Below are 24,181 nucleotides of genomic sequence, written 5' to 3' on the forward strand. Positions count from 1 at the left end.
CACTGTAGTAAAAAAGAATGAGCATATAAAAGGCTGCGCAATGAGATTATCATTTGTTCCACACTGGTTCTCATACCAGTTTGCCAGATTGGCAGTAACGTTCGAATAATATATACGTAAACTTTAAATACACTAAAATATTTCAGCTGAATGTGAGTAAAGGGGCCTATCCATTACATGACTTTGTGAACAATCCCACCAAAACCCGTAGGCTTTGGTCGCATTGTTCACAAACTCGGGTAATGGATAGCCGGCAAGGACCAGTGATGTGCGTGCACGCTGAGTCCTTGCCGACTTCGACTATCTACTGAGAATGCCCGTCAGGTTCAGCATGTTCAGAGATAGGAGGTCGGGCTCCTGCACTGAATGACGCTCAGTGAACACTGTTCAGTGCGGGCACCGCACTTCGGCGACCTGAAGGTCTGAACGCTAGACATCCAGTCTTTCAGGTCGCCTAGTGGATAGGCCCCTTAAGGGGAACATGCTCTTCTGTGTTCAAATTTAAATGGCTACATTGTTACAATATTTTTCTTGATTGTGTTACATTATGAATTGTAGAAATTGCTGAGTTGCTGAATGACATTGCAATGACCTTTGAATTAGACATACGTAATGATAACGAGCAAGTTTAACTATAAACAAATACCGTAGTTACACATAGATACAATGTGTGCAAAACACAAATATAATATCATAAAAAGAAACCATAAAAGCATTTGTAGCAAGAGCTCTGCTCAATGAGTAGGGTTCCTTTTCCAGATATACTGTATAATTGATCAGAATCAAAACATATTAAAAAGACTGTCACTTTATTCCACATAGATTCAATTGTTCAGATCAATATAAGTGATGATCACTGTATGAAGAGATATAAGTCCTACTTATAATACCTCCCAAAGTGTAAACAAGTTCAATCCACAGTCTTTAGGATTATATATGATGCACTTACTTTAGTGTCACTTTTTGCTGAGAGTAGGAATAAATCAGTGCAGCTTCTTATAACGGGCTATGGGTCTGATTCAGAGCCGGACGCTATCTGCGCTCACTCGTTCAGAAAAAAGGGGTGGCTATTAAAATGAACCGTTCGCTCTTTGCGGTCTGTTCACGCCTCTAGGTCTGAACGAGCGAACAAAACATGCGGTAGTTTTTTGGAAAAATATGCCCCCTGGCCGCTCGCATCCTACGTCATGTCCGCTATTTACTAGATTAATCGAGTACATCGAACAGCGTATGAACTGCTCGCTATTCTTGTGGTTGGTTTTTCCTACCGCAATCTTGCGAGCAGTTCTGACTATAAAATAACCAAGTCAATGACGCTGCTGTATTAATTATGCACACCCTTAAAACGCCCGTTTTGACCTTTAAGCACGCCTGCATTCTGAATTCCACTCCCCGTTTTCAAGCACCTTCCCCTGTTACCACCCACATACGCCTCCTCCTGTCACTCAAAATAGCAGGCATTCGCTATTTAGCGAACAAACAATTTTCGGCCGCACTGACTGGTTCGCGCATGCGTATTACAAACCGTACACATGCGCAGATGTGCGAACATCGCTCGGAACGAGCGAACGGCCACTTATGAGCGGCTCTGAATGAGACCCTATGTCAGCCTATGCTGGTGTCCCTATATCTACTAATCATTCCCCAGTGCAGCGCTGAGCTTCTTCAGTCAGTTGCAGTGGAAGCGTGCCGACAGAAACAGAGGGGTATATAATTTACTCTGTAAATTCATGCTGGCAAAACAGTTTGGAGCAAAGGTTTAGTCACATACCCAGCAACGGTTTGGATATACCAAAGTAAGTATTATTATTTTTATCTTTTTCTTTTTCCCTTTTTTTTCCCGTCTTCCTCTTTCTACCCTGTTCATGGACATACACATACTCTTTCAACAAAACACACAGAACATACATGACACACAGACTAATGGGTCTATGTACTAAGGACCTCATTCAGAGCCGCTCACTATTTGCGGTCGTTCGTTCAAAAAAAAGGGGTGGCTATTCAAATGAACCGTTCGCTCTTTGCAGTCTGTTCACGCCTCTATGTCTGAACGAGCGAGCAAAACTTGCGGTCGAAATTTTGAACAATACTCCCCCTTGCCGCTCGCACCATACGTCATGTCCGCTATTTATTTGATTAATCGAGTACATCGAACAGCGTATGAACTGCTCGCTATTCTTGTGGTTGGTTTTTCCTACCACTATATTGCGAGCATTTCTGACTATAAAACAACCAGGTGACGTGGTCGATGACGCTGCTGTATTAATTATGCACACCCTTAAAACGCCCGTTTTGACCTTTAAGCACGCCTGCGTTCTGAATTCCACTCCCCGTTTTCAAGCACCTTCCCCTGTTACCACCCACATACACCTTATCCTGTCACTCAAAATAGCAGGCATTCGCTATTTAGTGAACTAACGATTTTCGGCCGCACTGACTGGTTCGCGCATGCGTATTACAAACCGTACGCATGCGCAGATGTGCGAACATCGCTCAGAACGAACGAGCGGCCGCTTACGAGCGGCTCTGAATCAGGCCCATAAAGTGGATGGAGATCAAGGGCCTGATTCAGAGCCGGACGCAATTAGCGCTCGCTCGTCCTGAAAATAGGGGTGGCTATTCAAATGAACCGTTCGCTCTTTGCGGTCTGTTCACGCCTCTAGGTCTGAACGAGCGAACAAAACTTGCGGTCGTTTTTTGGGAAACTACGCCCCCTGGCCGCTCGCATCCTACGTCATGTCCGCTATTTATTAGATTAATGGAGTACATCGACCAGGGTATGAACTGCTCGCTATTCTTGTGGTTGGTTTGTGCTACCACAATTTTGCGAGCAGTTCTGGCTATTAAATAACCCAGTGACGTGGTCAATGACGCTGCTGTTTTAATTATGCACACCCATAAAATGCCCGTTTTGACCTTTAAGCACGTCTGCGTTCGGATCTCCACTCCCCGTTTTCAAGCACCTTCCTCTATTACCACCCACATACGCCTCATTCTGTCACTCAAATTATCAGGCATTCGCTATTTTGCGAGCACATGAATTTCGGCCGCACTGACTGGTTCGCGCATGTGTATAACGATCCGTACGCATGCGCAGTTGGGCAAACATCGCTCGGAGCAAACGAGCGGCCGCTTACGAGTAGCTCTGGATCAGGCCCCAAGTACCAACCAATCTGCTCCTAATTGTCCTTTTTCAAACACAGCCTGTAAAGTGACAGTTAGGAGCTGAATGGGTTGTACTTTATCTGCATCCACTTTATTTCTATCCAAGACTAAAGGTGCGTATCCACTACACGATATTAATGGACTAATCGGCTACTAAAAGGTCAGCAAAGACCAGCGATGCGCGTTCACGCTGGTCGTTGCCGACATCGCTTATCGCCCGAACAAGCTAGTCAACCTGACGATATCGTCAGATTGACCCTGTTTGGGGATGAGGGAGGGTGCCTGCACTGAACGATATATTGTTCAGTGTGGGCACTGTGCAGTTTACTGAACGACTGAACGATAACGATGCCGTTATCGTTCAGTCTTTCACAGTCGGGTAGTGGATACCAGCCTTTAGTGCATAGACCCCTAAGTACTGCTACAGAACACAGGTATAGTATTTCTCCTTGTTTTCATATGTTAGAGGCTCGGGACACCTCAAGTCCTTAACAGTAGATACCAGTAACCGACAACATGATCCTACAGGATATAACTACAGCGTAAATGATCACTGTGGGCGGGATGTACTAAGCATCGCATTCGTGATACGATACATCCCGCTTCTCTTTGGGTGCATACCGCAGTAATATGTCTTCTTTCTGTTTTTAATATGAACAGTGCCCCAGGCGCTCAAAAGTATAATAAATTAACAAAAAATTAAATTCCCCTGGTGGTAGGTTCTTTTTTAAAACAATTCCATGCAATTGATGAAAGCAGTTGACATCATACATATGCATACACATTGGTATTATATTACACTTTTTTGTATTTCATGGAAAGGGCAATTCATAAATAAAAACTGCGCAGTATACTTACGGTTGATAGAGTACGTTGAATTTATTCAGCTCATCTGTCATATTCTATAAAAATAAAAGCAGAAAATAGAGAAAAAATTGATTACTCAAAATATACAAATGGTATCAATGGATATAATACAGCCGCATTTGCTTTCATAAAGGGGCCTATCCATTAGCAGATAAATACGATTTATCTTTCAGTCTTTCAATTTATCTGCTAATGGATAGGCTCTGAACGATAAAAATGCGCACTCCTACGGCCAACAAATTTGGGGGCTGATTCAGACCCGCTCGCGAGCGCAGGACGCTCGCAAGCGGGCCGATGGTGCCAAATTGCGCATGTGCACGACGGAGGGAGCTCCGTCGTACGCATGCGTGAGACCCGAATAACGACGGCCAAGCCGTCGTTAAGGGTCACGCACCAACGGGGGCGTGCTGTCGATGGTGAGTGACAGCACGCCCCCTTTGGTGGGCGTGCCAGGGGCGTGGCTGCCAGACGGAGGCGTTCCCATGGGAACGCCTACCGTCTGAGTCCGGCCCCACTGACATCACTAGTGATGTCAGTGGGAGTGATTTTGGCTCTGATAGAGCCAAAATCACTCCAGGGCTTGCGGTCACCGAGACCCTACCGCAGGGTCTCGTCGCAAGCCCGATGGTCGCGATGGTCTTGACCATCGTGACCATCGTCATGGACGCACGCTATAGCTGTGGGTGGTAGCCCTCAGCTATGCGAGCGTCCATGAGGCCGCTCCAAGTTGAGGGAGGAGGGCCTTGATTCAGAGCGAGCGCTCTGGTCAGAGCGTTCGGCTCTGAATCAGGCCCTTGGTCTCTTGTCTCTCCAACATGTTGTTCAATTATCATTTATCGCTGACAGATATTAGAAATATCTGTCACGGTAAACGACGAACGACGAACGATTTTTTTAATGAAAATGAATAGAAACATAAAACAAAATCCACTCCCAGAATGATGTCATGCAATATCGTTCATCGTTTGCAAAACTCTGTCATGTACATGAGCAATATCTGTCACAGCAGCACCAGGAATTTTCAAAAGATAAATATTTTCTCTTTTGTCTTTCAGAAAGATCTGCTAATGGATAGGCCCCTTTAAGAATTGAGGATTGTACCAAACTTTTACATTTAGGATGTAACAACAAGTATGAGTTATCTTGCCATACTGTACTGTACCTCCCAACCATCCTGCTTTTGGTAGGACAGTCCCAATATTTAAGGATTGTCCCACAAACTGATTGGTGAGTGGGGAAGGAATTGGGAGGTGTTGCATTGCTGTACAGGAAGATGTCCCTACAGTGTGCGGTATTAAAAAAAATTGGATTTTGCTTTTTAAAAAACTGCCCGCTACAGATGTGGCCATGCCCAAAAGAGGCATGAGCATGCACCCATTGGACAGGAACCACACCCCTTGTCCCACTCTGTTGTTGGGAGGTGTGTAATTTGCATGCTGGTTGTTAATTGTGTTACAGTAGATTTAAATTTTTGCATTATAATTATAAAAAGTCCAGATCATTATGATAATAGATTTTTTTCTTATATTTTATTTATTTATTTTTACATTTCATACTGAGTTTATTAAAAAAGTTATGAAACCATAATCACATTTCCAAGGTAAAAATGTATATACCGTATAGTGTCTGATACAATATTACTATACATGTTTACCTTGGAAATGTGATTAGAACGGGATCAATCTCATGATAAAACAACACAGTCTTGAATAGAACTACAATAATGTTGCAAATTAAAAATATTATTATATTATCATTTGTTTGTGCACAACAACATTTATTTGAGAGCTTTTGATTCTTTAAGTAAAATGCTAAACTATTAACAGGTGGGAATTACTTTCCTTTCATTTAATTTTCCCCATGAATTAATGCTCATTTAAACACACATGAACCTGTCCAAAATTATTATGCAAGCATAACAGCAGGGTTTTATTATTATTATAGGGCCTGATTCAGAGCCGGACGCAATTAGCGCTCGCTCGTCCAGAAAATAGGGTTGGCTATTCAAATGAACCGTTCGCTCTTTGCGGTCTGTTCACGCCTCTAGGTCTGAACGAGCGAACAAAACTTGCTGTAGTTTTTTGGGAAACTATGCCCCCTGGCCGCTCGCATCCTACGTCATGTCCGCTATTTATTAGATTAATCGAGTACATCGACCAGGGTATGAACTGCTCGCTATTCTTGTGGTTGGTTTTTCCTACCACAATTTTGCGAGCAGTTCTGGCTATTAAATAACCCAGTGACGTGGTCAATGACACTGCTGTTTTAATTATGCACACCCATAAAACGCCCGTTTTGACCTTTAAGCACGCCTGTGTTCGGATCTCCACTCCCCGTTTTCAAGCACCTTCCCCTGTTACCACCCACATACGCCTCATTCTGTCACTCAAATTATCAGGCATTCGCTATTTTGCGAGCACATGAATTTCGACCGCACTGACTGGTTCGCGCATGCGTATAACGATCCGTACGCATGCGCAGTTGGGCAAACATCGCTCGGAGCGAACGAGCGGCCGCTTACGAGCGGCTCTGAATCAGGCCCATTATTTTTATTGTAGAACAAAACTGGGTAATAACAGACAGACATAGAGGGAAGAAGGCCCTGCTCGCAAGCTTACAACCTATAGTGAAATAGGCATTGATACACAAGGATAGGTGCTACCCAGTGCGGATTTTTCCGCTACTTCAGTGAGCCAGTTGCAGTTTGTGACTGCACTGGCTTCAATGTGACTGGAGGTGGCTTCTCATTGGAAGCGCCACCTGCCAGTCACGCAAAGGACAGGCAGCCCCAGGGGGAGGTGCCTCCTCCCCCTGGGACTGCCAGTCTGGGCTGCTATTAGCAGAGAGAGACTTCCAGTGGAAGACGCTGCTCTTCCTTTTGGGGCAGCATCTCGGGGCTGCAACCAATACAGTCCCCAGAAGTCGGTGTTATGCGCATGCGTGGCACCACCACCGCTCATGCGCCTTTCCCAGCGTCTGCCACATTCATTGCGCAGGCACCGGGACCCATCCAGCCATGGCCAGACCAGCAGCAGTGGTAGCACCCTTAAGGTAAAAGGGCAGGAGTCACTGCTGGTGCTACCTATTGCATAATGGTCCAGCCAGATCGCAATGGTTCTTAATGGGCTGTATGATATAGTCACACAGGAATGTTGGCCAAGGGTCAGGAGGAAGTGAAAGTGATGAAAGAGAAAATCGTTTTTCAGATAATGTAAATGGTAATGTTGTGTAATGAGGTCCAATACATAATAAATGCTCCTTATAGTGTCGTAAAATGTATACTTGTGGGGATCCAAATAATTTTTATGCAGCAAGATGGAAGTTTCATATTAGGCCTTAGTGTTTGTGTGTAACCACTTTTGAATGTTCATGTGCAGAGAATTCAGTTTTTCTTGCCTCCAGATGGATCCCATTTAGTTTACTTAAAGAAGTCTCCCTGTGCATGAAATATGTATACACCATCCATCAATTCAATAGATTGGAAGCTATTCATATGCATGAAGAATCAGTGCTCTACCACTTAGAAGTGCACCCTTCTTTTAAGCAACAAGGTATTGTAATGGGCCTGTGAAAGTTTTATCCAGTAGGAATAGCTAAATAGAATGCCTTTGGAGAAATTTATCAAATCTAGAGAGACATAGGGCCTGATTCAGACCCACTCGCGAGCGGCTGTCCGCTCGCAAGTGGGTCGATGGTCTGCACTGAGCATGCTCACGACGGAGGGAGCTCCGTCGTGCGCATGCGCCAGACACGACGAGCGAAGGACTTTCCTTCGCTCGTTGTGTCCGATCAAAGGGGGCGTGCTGTCAATGTTGATTGACAGCACGCCCCCTTTGGTGGGCGTGCCGGGGGCGTGCCTCCCTGACGGGGGCGTTCCCACGGGAACGCCTCCCGTCAGAAGCCGGCCCACTGACATCACTAGTGATGTCAGTGGGAGTGATTTTGGCTCTGATAGAGCCAAAATCACTCCGGAGCTTGCGGTTGAAAACCTCAACCGCAGGCTCCGGCTCGCAATTTCGATGGTCGCGATGGTCACGACCATCGCGGCCATCAAAATGCACGCTCGTATAGCCTGTGGGTGGTGACCCACAGCTATACGAGCGTCCAGGAGGACGCTCCATGAAAATGGAGCCCGGCCCTCATTCAGAGCGTGCGCTCTGCTCAGAGCGTACGGCTCTGAATGAGGGCCATAAAGTGGAAAAGTTGCCCATAGCAACCAATCAACTTCTAACTATCATTTTACAGCAACTTTATCACTTTACCTCCATCCAAGATTTGATAAATCTCCCCCACTAGTGGGAGATGAACGTTATGGGCAGGATTTCACTCCCTATTGCTAATCCAGGTTTTGGCTATCAACCAGGTGACATCCCAGGGAAATGCCAACAGGTGTGTTTTCCAAACTACCAATGGTAGTGCACATGGTGGTACCCCTATTGCTTGTAGCTAACTCTACTGTAGTCACAGCTGAAAATCCTACAATTGTTCTCATTTAGCAGAATCATTAGACATTGGTTGCTCTCAGGTGTAAATGATTGTATAACTCCCCAAGGAATTGTTATTATTAGTTATTATTTTTAAATTGCTAAAATGATTAGAAGGTAAATCCACTGAGGAATACTATACAAGCCATTGGTTTTGACATTCGTTAATCAACATTACTGTACAATTTACTTGTGCTGTCAACACTTATATCTTAGCTTTCCGAAGTATGTTACATGCTTACACAGGGGAGGGGGGGGCGGCATATCGGGGCGGTTGGGCACCAGATCACTCCGTGTGTGGGGAACACCCGATATGTCGGCCATCAGATCCTTGATCGCATCACTGGATACACAACGTACAGTGTGTACTCAGCTTAAGACCTAGTTCAACAGCCTCAAAGTAAATTTACAGTATATGGTAATCTTACTGGCATTAAAAAACTGCAAATGGGGCATTTGCAAACAGATACATAAGAAGCCTATGTAAAATGCATTTTTTGGTAAGAGGCAGAAGGGAAGACTTGCATTTGGTAATTTGCATTGTGTCTGTTGCTGCAACGTTATGTTTGGTGCAATGAATCTCAGGACAAAACATTTAGCAGTTTGCAGAATTTATTTATCAGAGCAGAGGTACTCTGTTGAGTAATGGAAATGTTTGGGTCCAAGTGGGAAATTTGTGACCAGGCCTCTCCTGTTTCCTGTTTTTGTTTTTCATACAGTAGAACAAGATTGAGGTTCATATGGCAGCAAGTAGCATTATACTAGTGCAGTTAGCTCTATACTGTATACAAAGTAATGCAACTTACCATACAAAGGGGCACATTCATATTCTGTAACTCTGCAGCTTAGCAGCCCTCTTTATGCATACCGTACTGTCCCATTTCTGTTTTCATTCACTACTGGCTCTATTTTAGGATTATTAAATATATGAGGATAACATGCTGCTAAAGAGGGTAGAAAGGATAATCTGTTACTACCAAGGTGAGGGGAGGTAAGTGGTAATACAAAGGTGAGGGGAGGTAAGTGTTAATACAGAGGTGAGGGGAGGTAAGTGTTAATACAGAGGTGAGGGGAGGTATGTGTTAACATAGAGGGGAGGGGAGGTAAGTGGTAATACAAAGGTGAGGGGAGGTAAGTGGTAATACAGAGGTGAGGGGAGGTAAGTGTTAATACAGAGGTGAGGGGAGGTATGTGTTAACATAGAGGGGAGGGGAGGTAAGTGGTAATACAAAGGTGAGGGGAGGTAAGTGGTAATACAGAGGTGAGGGGAGGTAAGTGTTAATACAGAGGTGAGGGGAGGTATGTGTTAACATAGAGGGGAGGGGAGGTAAGTGGTAATACAAAGGTGAGGGGAGGTAAGTGGTAATACAGAGGTGAGGGGAGGTAAGTGTTAATACAGAGGTGAGGGGAGGTATGTGTTAGCATAGAGAGGTGAGGGAGGCCAAATGTGTTACAAGGAAGGGGCATCACTGTGTGATGTAACCACACCCACTATATTGGATGGTCACGCCCCTACTTGTGATGCACCACTACTTTGCAGCAGTAAACACACTTCTGTCCCCATTTAGACTTTTTAACAATGCTGACTGTCCTGGCATAGCTGACATATGGCATAACTGCAAACAGTTCTTATTTTCATGTAATCATATTTATGTTTTTTAAATGTTTAAGGGGTCTATTCATTATGCCTTAATTTCTCCAAAAGCAGGTGAAAATTAACATTTTCACCTACTTTTGGAGAAATTGAGTATCATAGGCATTCATCATAAATGTAACACAAGATATATCAGGGATACCTCCTGCTTCCCTTTCAGTCCCAATCTGGCCCGCTGTCCCCATTTACTAGTATAGATGAACCTAAGTTCACCCATGCGCACTAGCACTGCTGGGTCAGCAGTGCTAAGTTTCACCGTAGTGGTGATGAGGATTGCGGGGACAGCTGATCTACAGATCAGCTGTCTCTGCACCGGAGCAATGTTGAATTGCTTCGGTGATTTTGTATCCACCGTTGCTACTTGCAGTGAGTTGATACTTAATTATCGCCACCCGGCCCCCGATAATGAATAGGCCCCTAAGAAAGTTACGTTGTAAAGTGGCCCTTTCAGGTGAGTGCTCTTTCCCAATGTGGCCCTCAGATGCAAAATGGGTACGTGTTCCTGGATTACGAGAACAACATGTAACCTCCTGATCACCGGTATTTTCTATGGTCCTGCTATTAGTCAACCTGCACTTCAAAAGTGAGTGGAGGAAAAGCACAGCGACATGCAGGAAAAAGTGCATGCATTAGTCTATGTTTGGGCATTTGTTAATATTTTATTGCAGTATTTGTCTGTACAGTGTGGAGCAAAATGATCTCAAAACAGGAGGGCATGTGGATCCTTCTCTTAGTCTAGGCAGGGCATACTTTCCACGTCTCCTGGGATGTCCGAGAGCGGAGCCAAATGAATTGCCACGTATTGCAGCAAGGTCGAAACAGCAATTTGTGGCACCATTTTCCCCATTGGTTGCCCTGGCGTCTGCCTCTCCAGAATCTTCCAGGGCCGTTTCAGTGCTATGTCTTCTCCTGAATCCTGACTGGAATGGATCATAAATATCATGGGTAGACAGGCGGGTTTCCAGTTGCATTGCCACCACTTTCTCAATGACCTTTTGATACTGGTCTATAGTTGGTCATGCAGTCGGGGTCTAAATTAGGTTTTTGAAGAAGTGGTCTAACAATTGCTTCCTTTAGTGGTTCTGGAAAAATGGTTGTTTGCAAAGAGCATTGAACTATTTTTGCAGTTGAACATAAATGTCACATATTGATATATTGGTGGTTTAGGGATAGCCGCTGTAAGTATAGAAGTGCAGATTCTTTGTTTTCCTGCATGAAATGTGAGTACAGGATGTAGTTATATTGCTGGCGGACGGGATGCCGGCCACCGTATACTGACGCCGGCATCCCGCTGCCCGGCATAATGTTGACGCCGATATCTAAAAGGATATCAAGATACCCCGGCATAATGCCAACGCCGATATCCCGAAGATTATCAGGAATCCTGCGTCGGCATCCCAAACTGCCGAAATCCCGAACGTAGAGACTCGGACAAGTATACTAGTTTCCCTGGGTATGGGGGGGGTTTAGGGTTAGGCACCCCCGGGGGAGATTAGGGTTATGCACCTCCCCGGGAGGGTTAGGGTTGGGCTATGGGTAGAGAGGGTTAAGGTTAGGCACCACCGTGGGTGGGGTTAGGCACCACCGGGGGGAGGTTAGGATTAGGCACTAGTAAGGGAGGGTTAGGGTTGGGGGGGACAGGAGAGGGTTAGCATACTTACCACCCCCAGTCGGGATGTTTAGCCTTCGGGCTTCTGGCATCGCTATTTGAACCGGCTGTTCAGTCGCCAGGACTTCATACCCATTCCGTGTGTACTAGTGAACATAGAACAACACTAGCAATGCCAAATTGGGAAAGAGAGGCAGAACCGGTAGTACTATTATAAACTTATAATAGCTGCTGATACCTTTGGAGAATAATTCCAAACATCTGGTTCTATAAAGGCTCAGTATAATTGGTATATCGAAAACGTTTCTGCTTGAAGTTTCGTCCTATAACAGATGTGCCCTGCTGCCAAAACACTGAAACTTTGTAACAATATAGTTTGTACTAAAGTCAAAACTACTGAGGAGGAATCTTCCTTCTGTAATATCATTTTATAGCAACACAAAATGTTAACATTTCTGACTGTTTTTACATAACAGGAAGGAAATAGTAAGTACTAATGTCATGCGAGTTTGCGGCAGCAGCTGCTTGCCCTGGGGATAAGGCGCTCAAGGCATCTTGTACCAAAGTACAAATGCTCCAATGATTATATTCAAAGAACAGCAGATGGGATACAAACTTTAATTAATCTCAGGTGGCTTTTTTATGTTTGTTAACAAAGATATAAAAACTCCATTCCGCCGATAAAGTAATGCACACAATGGTAATGTAACAGATATATATTCCCGGGTACAGGTTTGACAGCTGTAATTTAAATTATGTAACGATACATTGTCACAAGTCAGCAGTTTTAAAATTACATGATAGAGACATCGTAGAATGCACTGGTTTTTTTTTTTTACTTTAAGTTTGTACGTTAGTTGTGCAGCTTTCTTACTTAATTGACAGTTTCAGGGGTTGCATAATTACATTGCATTCTGCAAAAATCCTGTTGTCAGAAATGAAATGTGATTATGAATTATAGCACAGAGTTTCCTTCTTCCTTTATCTAAATACATACTAATAAATCAGTCATGCGGGCTACAATCTCTGTCTGTGAGACTGAGGACTAGATCTATTGAACACTGTTAAATAACCCATTAGTCATCCTTTAAATAGAAATGTACGTCAGGAGTAAGCCACATTTATAGATTTCAGGGACTGTGGGTCTCATTCAGACCCGCTCGCGAGCGCAGGACGCTCGCAAGCGGGTTGATGGTACTCAAATGTGCATGTGCACGACGGAGGCTGCTCCGTCGTGCGCATGCGCGAGACCCGACGAGCGACGGGGAAGCCGTCGCTCGGGGTCTCGCACCAAAGGGGGCGTGCTGTCGATGGTGAGTGACAGCACGCCCCCTTTGGTGGGCGTGGCTGCCCAGACGGAGGCGTTGCCATGGGAACGCCTACCGTCTGGGTCCGGCCCCACTGACATCACTAGTGATGTCAGTGGGAGTGATTTTGGATCTGATAGAGCCAAAATCACTCCAGGGCTTGCGGCAGCGAGACCCTACTGCAGGGTCTCGTCGCAAGCCCGATGGTCGCGATGGTCTTGCCCATCGCGACCATCATCATGGACGCTTGCATAAGCTGTGGGTGGTAACCCACAGCTATGAGAGCGTCCAGGAGGATGCACAAAAAAAAAACAAAAACGCCCTGATTCAGAGCGGGCGCTCGTTCAGAGTGTCCAGCTCTGAATCAGGCCCTGTGTTTCCTTCATGCTGAACAGAATAAATTAAAGAACACTGTTCAAAACATAAGGGGTAGAATTACTAAGACTTTCAAGAAGGAAAAGCGAAGAAGAGGTCTAGAAACCATTTTGCAAGAAATGATAGCTGCAATCTGATTGGTTGTTATGGGCAATATCTCCAATTTTCCTTTTTAGAAGTTTTAGTAAATCTGTCAAGGATACTAAATTGTGACCTAGTGAGAAGAATGGGTGCACTTTAATTTACACCAAAAAGTAATTTCTGTAGAATTCAAGTACAATTAAGGAGGAGATCAAACCTTCTAAAGAAGACAAGCGGACAAGTTACCCATAACAACTAATCAGCTCCTAGCTATCATTTAACTCTAGTACATTCTAAAAAATGATAGCTAGAAGTTAATAGGTTGCTATGGGCAATTTCTCCTCTTAGAAGATTTGATAAGCCTCCCCATCAATGGATGTTTTCTCTTTCCATCAAATATTGCAGCAGTACCAGCTCTGTTAATGTCGTCTCAGGAAAAATAGAACTGAAAATAACAATATCTTGAATAAATTGTTTTACAGAACACTAATTTGTCGGAGTGGAATGCGCTAATGCACTGTCTCCTTTCTCCTTCTACAGCATACACACTGGGTACTAGGACCCAGAGTCAACAGGGAGGTGCGACCACTGACCTGAGACAGTACTGAGCATTTTCAGCTGCAGCCATCTTCACTTTAGGGATGGGCATCGGTGGGTTAACTATCAATGGTACCATTGATGGTTAACCTTGATGGTATGAAACCATTGACAGGGGAACCATCAATGGTTTCACCCACAAATGGTCATCCCGGCTCTATTACTTACTGGGCCAATCAGAAATGGTAAAGGGGCTTCGCAGGTCAAGTTGGGGGTGTAGCTAGGCTCCGTGTCACAGCGCCAAGTAGGAAAAAAGCATTAGCTGGCTCTGTACCATTGATGGCAGAGAACCATTGGATCTCTGCAATCATAGGTGTGTGCAGCTGCCGGGACAGGGGGTGCACCTTCATCGCTTCCCCCTCCTCTAGGTCATGGACAACCCCATCCACACCTCCCAACGGGACATAGACTACTCACCTGGGTGGCCAGGTGAGTCCAGGGGAGAAGTGTATGTCCCTGAGGGAGGGGGGACGGCATAGTCCATGACCCGGCAGAGGGGGAAGAGGGTAAAGTGCTGAAAGTGTAACCCCTGTCCCCCTGAAGGTGTACCCCCTGTCCCAGCACCTGTGCATGCCTATGTCTGGCATCAACAACCAGCTATCAATGGTGGTTGACCATCGTGGTTGATGGCCATCCTTACTTCACTGTGTAGAAGTGCCCCAGACTTAGCTATTACCCCTGTATTAACTCCTGCTGTTACACTGTTACTTGCTGTTTACCAATAAACCCAGCATCCTGGTTAAGGACTCTCTGTGTGGCCTAACGGTCACTTTCACATCCGCTGCCACCCTATTGGGATCACCCCAATAGGCTATAGCAATATAAATGACCCCCTCCTCCCCCAACAGTGCCAATGCAGCTCTTAAACGGCAGTATACTTCAGTTTGCACTTGTGTGCTCAGGTTTCCACTGGGGCACAGAAGAGTGTGATGCAAGATGCCCACATTTGTGAAGGAGCAAACATTTGCAGAGGGGAGGAGTTGGGTGCAGGGAGGTTCTTGCTACTGTACACAGGTATGAAGCATAGTTGTCTAAGATCTGGCATCTTCTGGAAGAATCTTGTTTTAAGCTCTAATATCCCACTGCTCCAAATTCCAGATCAAACCCCCATATTTTTTGGATTCAGCACTGCAGCCGGGGGCCACCAAGGAGTTTCTGGGCAAGGACAGTGATTTGCTGCAGTCACTATGGGGCCTATTCATTATTACATAATTATCATTAGTGATAATTATGTTTTAAACTCACTGCAAGTTTAAAAAATCTTTTGTAAGCATTCATTATGCCTCTCGAACAAAAGTATCACTTTTCGAACAGCTGACTCCACAAAAAGAGCAGCTTTTTGGAAAACTAATACTTTTCCTATTTATCTGTGCTGTCTCCACTCCCAGCCAAGTACCTCTCAGCTCCCTGGCTCAGCAGTGCAGACACAGCAGGGAGGGATCTTAATAGATCCCTCTGCTGTGGCTGGCAGGTATTTCTTCACAGACTGTTGTGTAAACAGCAGCCTGTGAAGATTATCGGGGGCTGAACACCTTTTCAGAATGGCGTTCAGTGACACCATCAAGTTCCGAAAAAAAAATGCTTTTTTGGAATTTGATGAATAGCTCTGACACTTATTTTTTTACAAAAGTAGGTGAAAATTTTAATTTTCACCTGCTTTTGTAAAAAATAAGTAATGATGAATTGGCCCCTATGACTGCTGTCTGGGCAGTCATAGTGTCAACTCTCAGCAACTCATTGTTGGACCCCTTATCTCACTGTCTGCTGCTATTGCTAGAGTAAGCTTTGGCTGACAGTAAGAATTTTTTGTTAGTAATCTTTGGTTAAACACAAAGAGGACAATTCGTTTTAAAATCTGTTTGTTTTTTACCAAAAGATGATAAGTAAAGTAAGTCTGGAATTTCTTATCATATTTTCCCAAAAGTGAACGGAATATGCTGCACTATATAAGTACTGTAACTGTTCATAAATAATTATAATAAATATGTGATATACAAACGGTAATTAGGCAAAATATGGAATCAAATGTAGTTGAACAATATATATCTAAAATAGAACATTAAAATAATGGCTACCTTGATAAGCTTGATGTAAGATAAGTATATTTTATGTGGCTGATGAATACACCGACTTTTGGTGGACTATAAGCAGCCTGTTAAATTACTAGGATCCCAAACACATATTCTCAGTCGACCCGGCAAGAAATATCTGCTTAGGGATGAATTCACACAAGGTCAAATTGCATTTAAAATTTATTGCATGGGCGTCACATTTATCATGTATATTGTGCTGAGTGAGAAGAAAATAAATATCACAGCGAATAGATGTAAACAAAATATCGAGTATTGCAGGCAGCAATGTTAGTATCAATACTTGCAAAATTTCCAAAAACATATCGTTACTAATGTTATATAGAAATATCTCACAACAAGCATTTAAGCACAGATACACCCAAATGTGGATATAGACATGCCCTTTGGGTGGAGCATGACATGCTACCCTCAATGGTACGTTCAGGGTCGGTGCAAGGAATCTTGGCACCCCCGGCAAATCTTCATCATTTTACTAAGCAAGATTACTGTAATGATGATGATATAAAATTATGGGCCTGATTCAGAGCCGGACGCAAGTGGCTGCTCGTTCGCTTCGAGCGATGTTTGGCCAACTGCGCATGCGTACGGATCATTATACGCATGCGCGAACCAGTCAGTGCGGCCGAAATTCATGTGCTCGCAAAATAGCGAATGCCTGGTAATTTGAGTGACAGGATGAGGCGTATGTGGGTGGTAACAGGGGAAGGTGCTTGAAAACGGGGAGTGGAGATCCGAACGCAGGCGTGCTTAAAGGTCAAAACGGGCATTTTATGGGTGTGCATAATTAAAACAGCAGCGTCATTGACCACGTCACTGGGTTATTTAATAGCCAGAACTGCTCACAAAATTGTGGTAGCACAAACCAACCACAAGAATAGCGAGCAGTTCATACCCTGGTCGATGTACTCCATTAATCTAATAAATAGCGGACATGACGTAGGATGCGAGCGGCCAGGGGGCGTAGTTTCCCAAAAAACGACCGCAAGTTTTGTTCGCTCGTTCAGACCTAGAGGCGTGAACAGACCGCAAAGAGCGAACGGTTCATTTGAATAGCCACCCCTATTTTCTGGACGAGCGAGCGCAAATAGCGACCGGCTCTGAATCAGGCCCTATGTCCATTGTAACAGGAACACTGTAGAGATTATAGATGGAATGTTTATATGTCCCAGCTTTCTAACCTGTTTTCTAAAACTCCAGGTAATTTTGTTTTTGTTTTTGTCGGAAAGAAAATTTTCCTAAAAATATCCAGTTAATGTAAGTGTGACATGACTCACATGCATCAATAAATATGCAAAAATTGCACACCCATGACATCTAGTGGTAAAACAAGAATATGTAAATAGTCCGTGCTAAATACTTAGGTTCACTTAATAGTAATAAATATGTTTTATTCATTTAGGTAATTACTTTGTTGTGCATTGTTTGAATAAACATGCTAAAGTATTTAAGGAGGATCCCTTGTTCTTGCCACTGTGAAAAGTTCTCATGTATTGTATATGTAATATGGAAAACTGTCTCTGATCCAAGAATTACAGTCTCAGCCATACTATTATTATTATTATCCTTTATGTATATAGCACCACAAGTGTTCCGCAGCGCCTTACATAGTACATAGAACTAATAAGTGAACAAGAAACAAATAACTTACAGTACATTACAGTGCAGGACAAGGACATGGTTTATATACATTGCTGCAATAGCAGTTAAAGCACTCACAATAAGCAGCCGGGAGTTGGCAGTCACGTGTTAGGTGCCCTTATGGGGAGTAAGGGGTAGAAGAAAATGTAAGGAGAAGCACATGAGGGAAGAGGTCCCTGCTCGTGAGAGCTTACATTCTAAAGGGGAGGGGCAGACAGACAGGCATGACACAGAAGGGGAATGCTATCAGATGAGAGTCGTCAGCGGCTGTGAATGGAATGGAGAATACACAGGAGTGTAGCCTTCATGCTATATAAATCCCCTAGGATCTACTTTCTGTTACTGTTGGCACAGAAAACTTTTGGCCCAGCTGAGGAGTTTGCATTTAGCTATATGGACAATTCAGTATAATTTCCAGAGACTCTTTGCTGTTTATTCAAGCAAACAAGGTGCAGTCTTGATTGACTTTGGGGTACTATAAATCACATATTATTGCACTGTTTGTAGTGACTCTAAATGAATGACACCATATATTTGACAGTCTTATCTGATGTGCAGTTCAGCAAGCATAGAAAGCGATAGAGTGCTGTTCCTGTCACCATGAGACTAATGGCTGCAGTTTGAATGACTACCCGACCAACCTTCAGATATGGCAGAGGTTTCCAAACGCGGTCCTTAAGGCACCCCAACAGTTCAGATTTTAGAGATATCCATGATTGAGCACTGGTGGCTAAATCAAATTGACTGAGGTACTAATTAAGTCACCTGTGGTCACGCATGGATATCCTTAAAACCTGGACTGTTAGGGTGCCTTGAGGACCGCGTTTGGGAACCTCTGAGACACGACCAGAGAATTGATCTCCCCAAGACAATCACCAAGATTATGCTGTATAAAAAAAGAACTGGTTATTTGAGAACCATCTATAGAGTTATTTTGAGACATCAGATACGCTTTATCACTTTTACGTTTGTTATGGGACTACCGTTAGGTTCTTATCACACACTTGGTGAACATTTAAATGTTATTGCACTAGGAAGCGCCCTTGTTTTTGATCTTTTTTTTTTTTAAACTATTTCTGAACTGTTGAGCATGTGGAGAACAAGATTTCAAATGAGTAAACCCCTGAAGAAGTTGTTTGCAATGAAACGTGTAGATGGCAATACTTAGCTGTACTATCACAACCGCAGAGAGCTCGTGTACCCCCGTGAGGGGTATTGTGGACTTGTGGTTGACATCTGTTGCGACCGGTGGTTAGCTACAGTAAATGCTAACAAAAATCCATCAAACTTTGAAAACCTTGCTTGTAAAGACATCTTAAGTCAGAGCCAGCAAAAGGGAACAGACTTGGAGACCACTGAATAATCTTAGAAGATGTGATAAATATGATTTAATGACCATTCTGATTAGCTTTATTTCAAGAAACTTTGATGTATTTCTAATATATACTGTACTTAATTTAAGATTTATGAATAGTTTCAAGATTCGCTACACTATAAGCACTCGCTTGGTGTTTGTGTATATACATACATATATATATATATATATACACAGTATATACATATATATTCTATACGCACACATATAGTTACATAGTAAGTTGGAAGTTTGGGAGTTCGGAGTATTACACTAAATGCAGTCTGAGGTCAAATACATCTGACATGGATTGTTGTAGAATAAAGATCTAGCAGATCTAGGAACAGTAGCACATAATAAAAGAAGTATATACTGTACTGCGAGACAACTGGAAGAGATAATCTTCCCTATTAGGATTTTTACAGTCCAGTCAGGTACAGAGTACAAAGAATATCGGACAGCAGACACAACCCTTTGGCTTCCCTTCCAGCACGCACAGCATGGTGTAAGACATAGGAACAAATCCGTCGTCAGACATTCAAGCTGCTAGATGGTAGCAGTGATGGACATCTGTGAAGACTTTAACTGTACGTATTCTGGTTAGAGTTCAGCTGGATAAGCATTTAAGATGTTTTTTGGCACAAATTAAGAAAAGTGAGCAGATACTGGGCACCTGCTCTCGTCCTAGAACATTACTGTAGCGTAGAATCATAGGGAACACAGGGACAAGTGTTGAGGCAATATAACTTTGATTTTTACTAAACTATTCATATATACGTGTGTGCATATATATTCCTAGCTACAGATTACCCCAGGACAGTCCTGACTCTACTAGCAACTTCAGAAGCACTAGGCGTGACCTCAGGGAACAAGGCACACCCACAAAATATGGAGACCACACCCCCTAACATAGGAAGGGTGTGACCTTTTCCCAATTCCCAAACACAGAATGTTGGGAAGTATTCCTAGAATATATATTGCATCACATAATGGTGTATACCCCTAAACCTAAGGGCCTCTAAATAGATACCGGTGTAATAACTTTTCTTCCAATTTTTTTAACAATAACTTTTGGCAAAATTCTGGGAACCCCATTTCCTGAACTATGGAACATACTATATAACTGGTAGAGTGGACGTTCCAGAGTAATGGGAAAAATTATTTTCCCTTGAATATATTGGGCAACTCTTCTAGGTGTGTTTTTACTAGAACCAGAGGCCTATTGTGTTTGGTCTTCATGTCCATCTGAAATATGTGTATTGCAGGCAAGTCATTGGTTTAATAGGCATTGCAAGGGACGAGTGAGGCTGTTGGGGTGGCCTAGTGTTTTCGTTTAGGGATTTATAGGGGTCTATTTATAAAGAACACAAAGTGGCTCATGCTAAATATCACTATATATCGCATCACATTGATGCAATATTTAGTGATGCTTAGTAGCCATTCATGTATACTTACCTCTCCGGTGCCTTTGGGCGCTGTCCGGCACTTCCGCGATCCGTGTACGCAATGAGAAGACAGACATATCAGGAGACCGTTATGCCTGCTTCTCACTGCGCATGCCCCGGCATCTGAGAGCAGCAGGTCACGTCAGACCTGCTGCAAAGGACGCTGGGAAAAGGGGACGGAGCCAGCAGCGGGTGGCGTTCAGAGAGCAGGGATGTATACAACTTACCTGCTCTGTTCGGCTTGCGGTAGCGATTATGCCATCCTCTGATGGTGAATCTGTACCACAGTAGAGGAACGGAAAGCTGACCTTTCCATTCCTTTATGAATTGCACTCACCATGCAAAAGAATGGTGATGCGATTCATCCATGGAGCAGCGGTGCCGCTGGAGAAGGAGTAACCTTCTCTACGGTAACTTGCTCCATGGATTGCACGAAGCAGAGAAAAGCCCTGATTTCAGCTAAACAGGGCTCTTTTCTGCTTTATGAATAGACCCCATAGTCATTATTCTAGGCACTGGCGTGTAAATGGAAGTGATGGATGCATTCATTACAGGCATGTTGCAGCCGGGTCAAAGCTCCTAAACCCCTTTCACACTGCATCTTGGTACCAGGTTATACCAAAGTCGACCCCTTTCAAACAGAACCTGTGTTAGCCATGCAAAACAGTGTGTGTCAACTGAAATGGACTTATATTGGTCACACAAAGTGGAGGTCATGAAAAGAGGGTGGTGACTGCTCCACAGCCGCCAATCAGCTAATTTTAGGCATGACCCAGGTCAAATAACCCGGATTAGACCTTGCACACAGCAGGCTATCTGGGTCGGTCACAGGAATAACCCTGGTGGCGACCAGGGTCGAGACCCCTGTAATTTTTATCCGGGTAGACCCTTTCACACAGAGAAAGGACCCTGGGTGACCTGGCTTGCCCTGGCAATATCCCGGGTCCAAATCTCTGTGTGAAGGGCTATTGTCAACACAATTAACTTTTCATAAGGCAGCCAGCAGATAACTGGGATAATACCCACATAATGGGTGTTTTACACACAAAGCTCAGTGATGTTCTGCTCTGATATTGTGAATAGGATGAAAGATAGAAAGTGGCTGCAGGAAGGTTTTTAACTGTGCACACTCGGAATATCAACAAAATAATGTATTAATGTCATTTTCCCAATTTGTATCTGTTCAGTTTGTATCTGTTGATCCAGATTATTGATTTGAGAACTGTGACTGGCCATCCCTACCCAGTGGTGTCCTTACCTGACATCACACCTGGTGCGGGCCGGGACAGGCATCCTCCACTGCGCGGAAAATTAGGGGACGAGGCTTCGCGGATGGGGGCGTGGCCCCGTGGACCAAACCCCCTTTTTTTTGTTAAACAGGGGGTGCTGGAGGTGTAGGCTGCCCCCAGCGACCAGCCTGTTTGAGTGACGGCTCCCTCACTGCTAGGAGTCGAGTGCTGCACGTAATGCAGCACCCGGCTCCTGTCACTGAGGGGGAGCCAGCACTTTGGTGTCACCACTCAGCACCCCCCGCACTCCCCTTGTGATGCCAGTGTCCCTATCTCCTACCCTGTCTCCTGACTGTGAGTGCAACAGCAATGTGACATGCACTGCTAGCAGGGGGTGGGAGGGGCCTATTCCCGCCAGCTGCAGAGACCAATCACGGAGTCATACAGTGACATCAACATCTCCCTGACTGGTTGCTTGACCAGGCATAGGGCTTCTCCAAAAATGCAGCACAAATATTATGGATTTCCAAGCACCAACAGCACACACAGCGCTGATTCAGGGTTGGACGCAGAAGCGACCACAGCTGCATGATTTGAAGCTCGCTCATCTGTGACTTGATGCAAAATGCAAATGCCACTACAGAGCTTTTCCCTGGTGTACATCCATGTGCCTGAATGTGCAAGGACTGAGTCGCCGACTGTCAGCATCCGTAGGCGCTGAAATACCAATTGGTCCATTGGTCACACAATCAAAACTTGCACTAGCCCTCCGTCTGAGTATGGCTTCCTAAGTGGGCGGGTGGGTGTCTGTGTATGCAACCACTTACACAAATGCCCGTCTGAAATAGCAACTGCGACTCTGTACGAACACAATAAGGACGAATGAACAGTGCGACTTAGACGCATTTGCAGTAGCATAAAATCGCTCCACCACGTCCAGCATCGGCAATGCACCCTCCACCTCATCCCATGGTGACCTGTATAGCTTACCAAAAAACTCATGCAAAAATAGACACTGTCATTCTTAGAGTTATGCTTCAGTGCAGAGCGAGCAGGTGCATGCAAAGTGACGGACGGGAGGGGAAGGGTGTTCTGCTTTACCTCTAAATTTACCTCCTGGGTGTAATGTGTATAAGGGGAGTCAGTAACAGAGGGTGGCTGACTATAAATGATGGTGTGGGGTACAACTGCAAAATCCTAGCCTGCCTGATAGAACAGTATAGTGTACAAGCTTTGTATGCTCTATAGGAATCGTGATGAACTTTTACTTGTCATTTGATGGAGCTGTCAGATCTTGCCTACGTGTGAGCTGCTGCAGAGCTTGCATTACAGGCTGGTGGACGGAGCATGAAGATGGCTGAGGATGAAGACAGAAATTGTCTATAATGTACCCGCTAGTGTTTTCATGTCTGCAACACAGACACCTCAAATTCAAACAACACTGAGTGTTGAAATACCAGCGATGGCAGCCATACAGGAGATCTGTAGTCTTGTACACACTCTAGAAGGAGAAGAATCCTCTACTCCCATTGCTGCCTTCTGCAAATGGTGCTGTTGTCTCTAGAGAGCGGCTTTGTCTGGTATTCCAGGGCAATGAAAATAGTGGAATCAGCCTGATAATCTTTACTAATATTATAAGAACGTTGTGTCTGTCTGTTTGTTCCAAGTTGGCCCACAAACTGCTAAAACAATTTTAATGAAAACGGCATCATTAGTGGAAACTGCTAGAAATAACCCGCACTTTGTTTCATCTCAATCCGTCTAGTTAGAGCTGAGCAATAACAAAACCAAATATTTATTAACACCACCAATGCAAGAGATAGGTGTGGTCCCATATGCGTGGCTGGTAAGGGGGGGGGGGGTAGAGGTGCTTTGGGCCCGCAGTCACTCAAGTAGGACAGGCTACATAGCAGTCTGTGCACAGGGCACCCACTGACATTGGTGTGAGTGGTGGATGAATAGGATAGGCTACATAGCAGTCTGTGCACAAGGCACACTGTGACATTGGTGTGAGTGGTGGGTGAATAGGATAGACTACATAGCAGTCTGTGCACAGGGCACACAGTGACATTGGTGTGTGTGGTGGATGAATAGGATAGGCTACATAGCAGTCTGTGCACAGGGCACACAGTGACATTGGTGTGAGTGGTGGGTGAATAGGATAGGTTACATAGCAGTCTGTGCAGAGGGCGCACAGTGACATTGGTGTGAGTGGTGGGTGAATAGGATAGGCTACATAGCAGTCTGTGCACAGGGCACACAGTGACATTGGTGTGAGTGGTG

General features: G+C 44.4%; 1 long non-coding RNA gene across 1 annotated transcript in view; it reads right to left on the reverse strand.

The window, feature by feature from the left end:
- Nucleotides 1-4,023: 4,023 nt before the first annotated feature.
- Nucleotides 4,024-24,181, reverse strand: part of LOC148518895 (uncharacterized) — a 62,138-nt gene continuing 41,980 nt past the window's right edge. Inside the window, exon 3 of the long non-coding RNA XR_015878964.1 lies at nucleotides 4,024-4,067. This is a non-coding gene — a long non-coding RNA (uncharacterized LOC148518895). The remainder of the gene's footprint in view (nucleotides 4,068-24,181) is intronic.

This window comes from Taudactylus pleione, unplaced genomic scaffold, assembly GCF_031769625.1.
Source record: "Taudactylus pleione unplaced genomic scaffold, aTauple2 ptg000198l, whole genome shotgun sequence".
In the NCBI taxonomy this organism is placed as follows: Eukaryota; Metazoa; Chordata; class Amphibia; order Anura; family Myobatrachidae; genus Taudactylus; species Taudactylus pleione.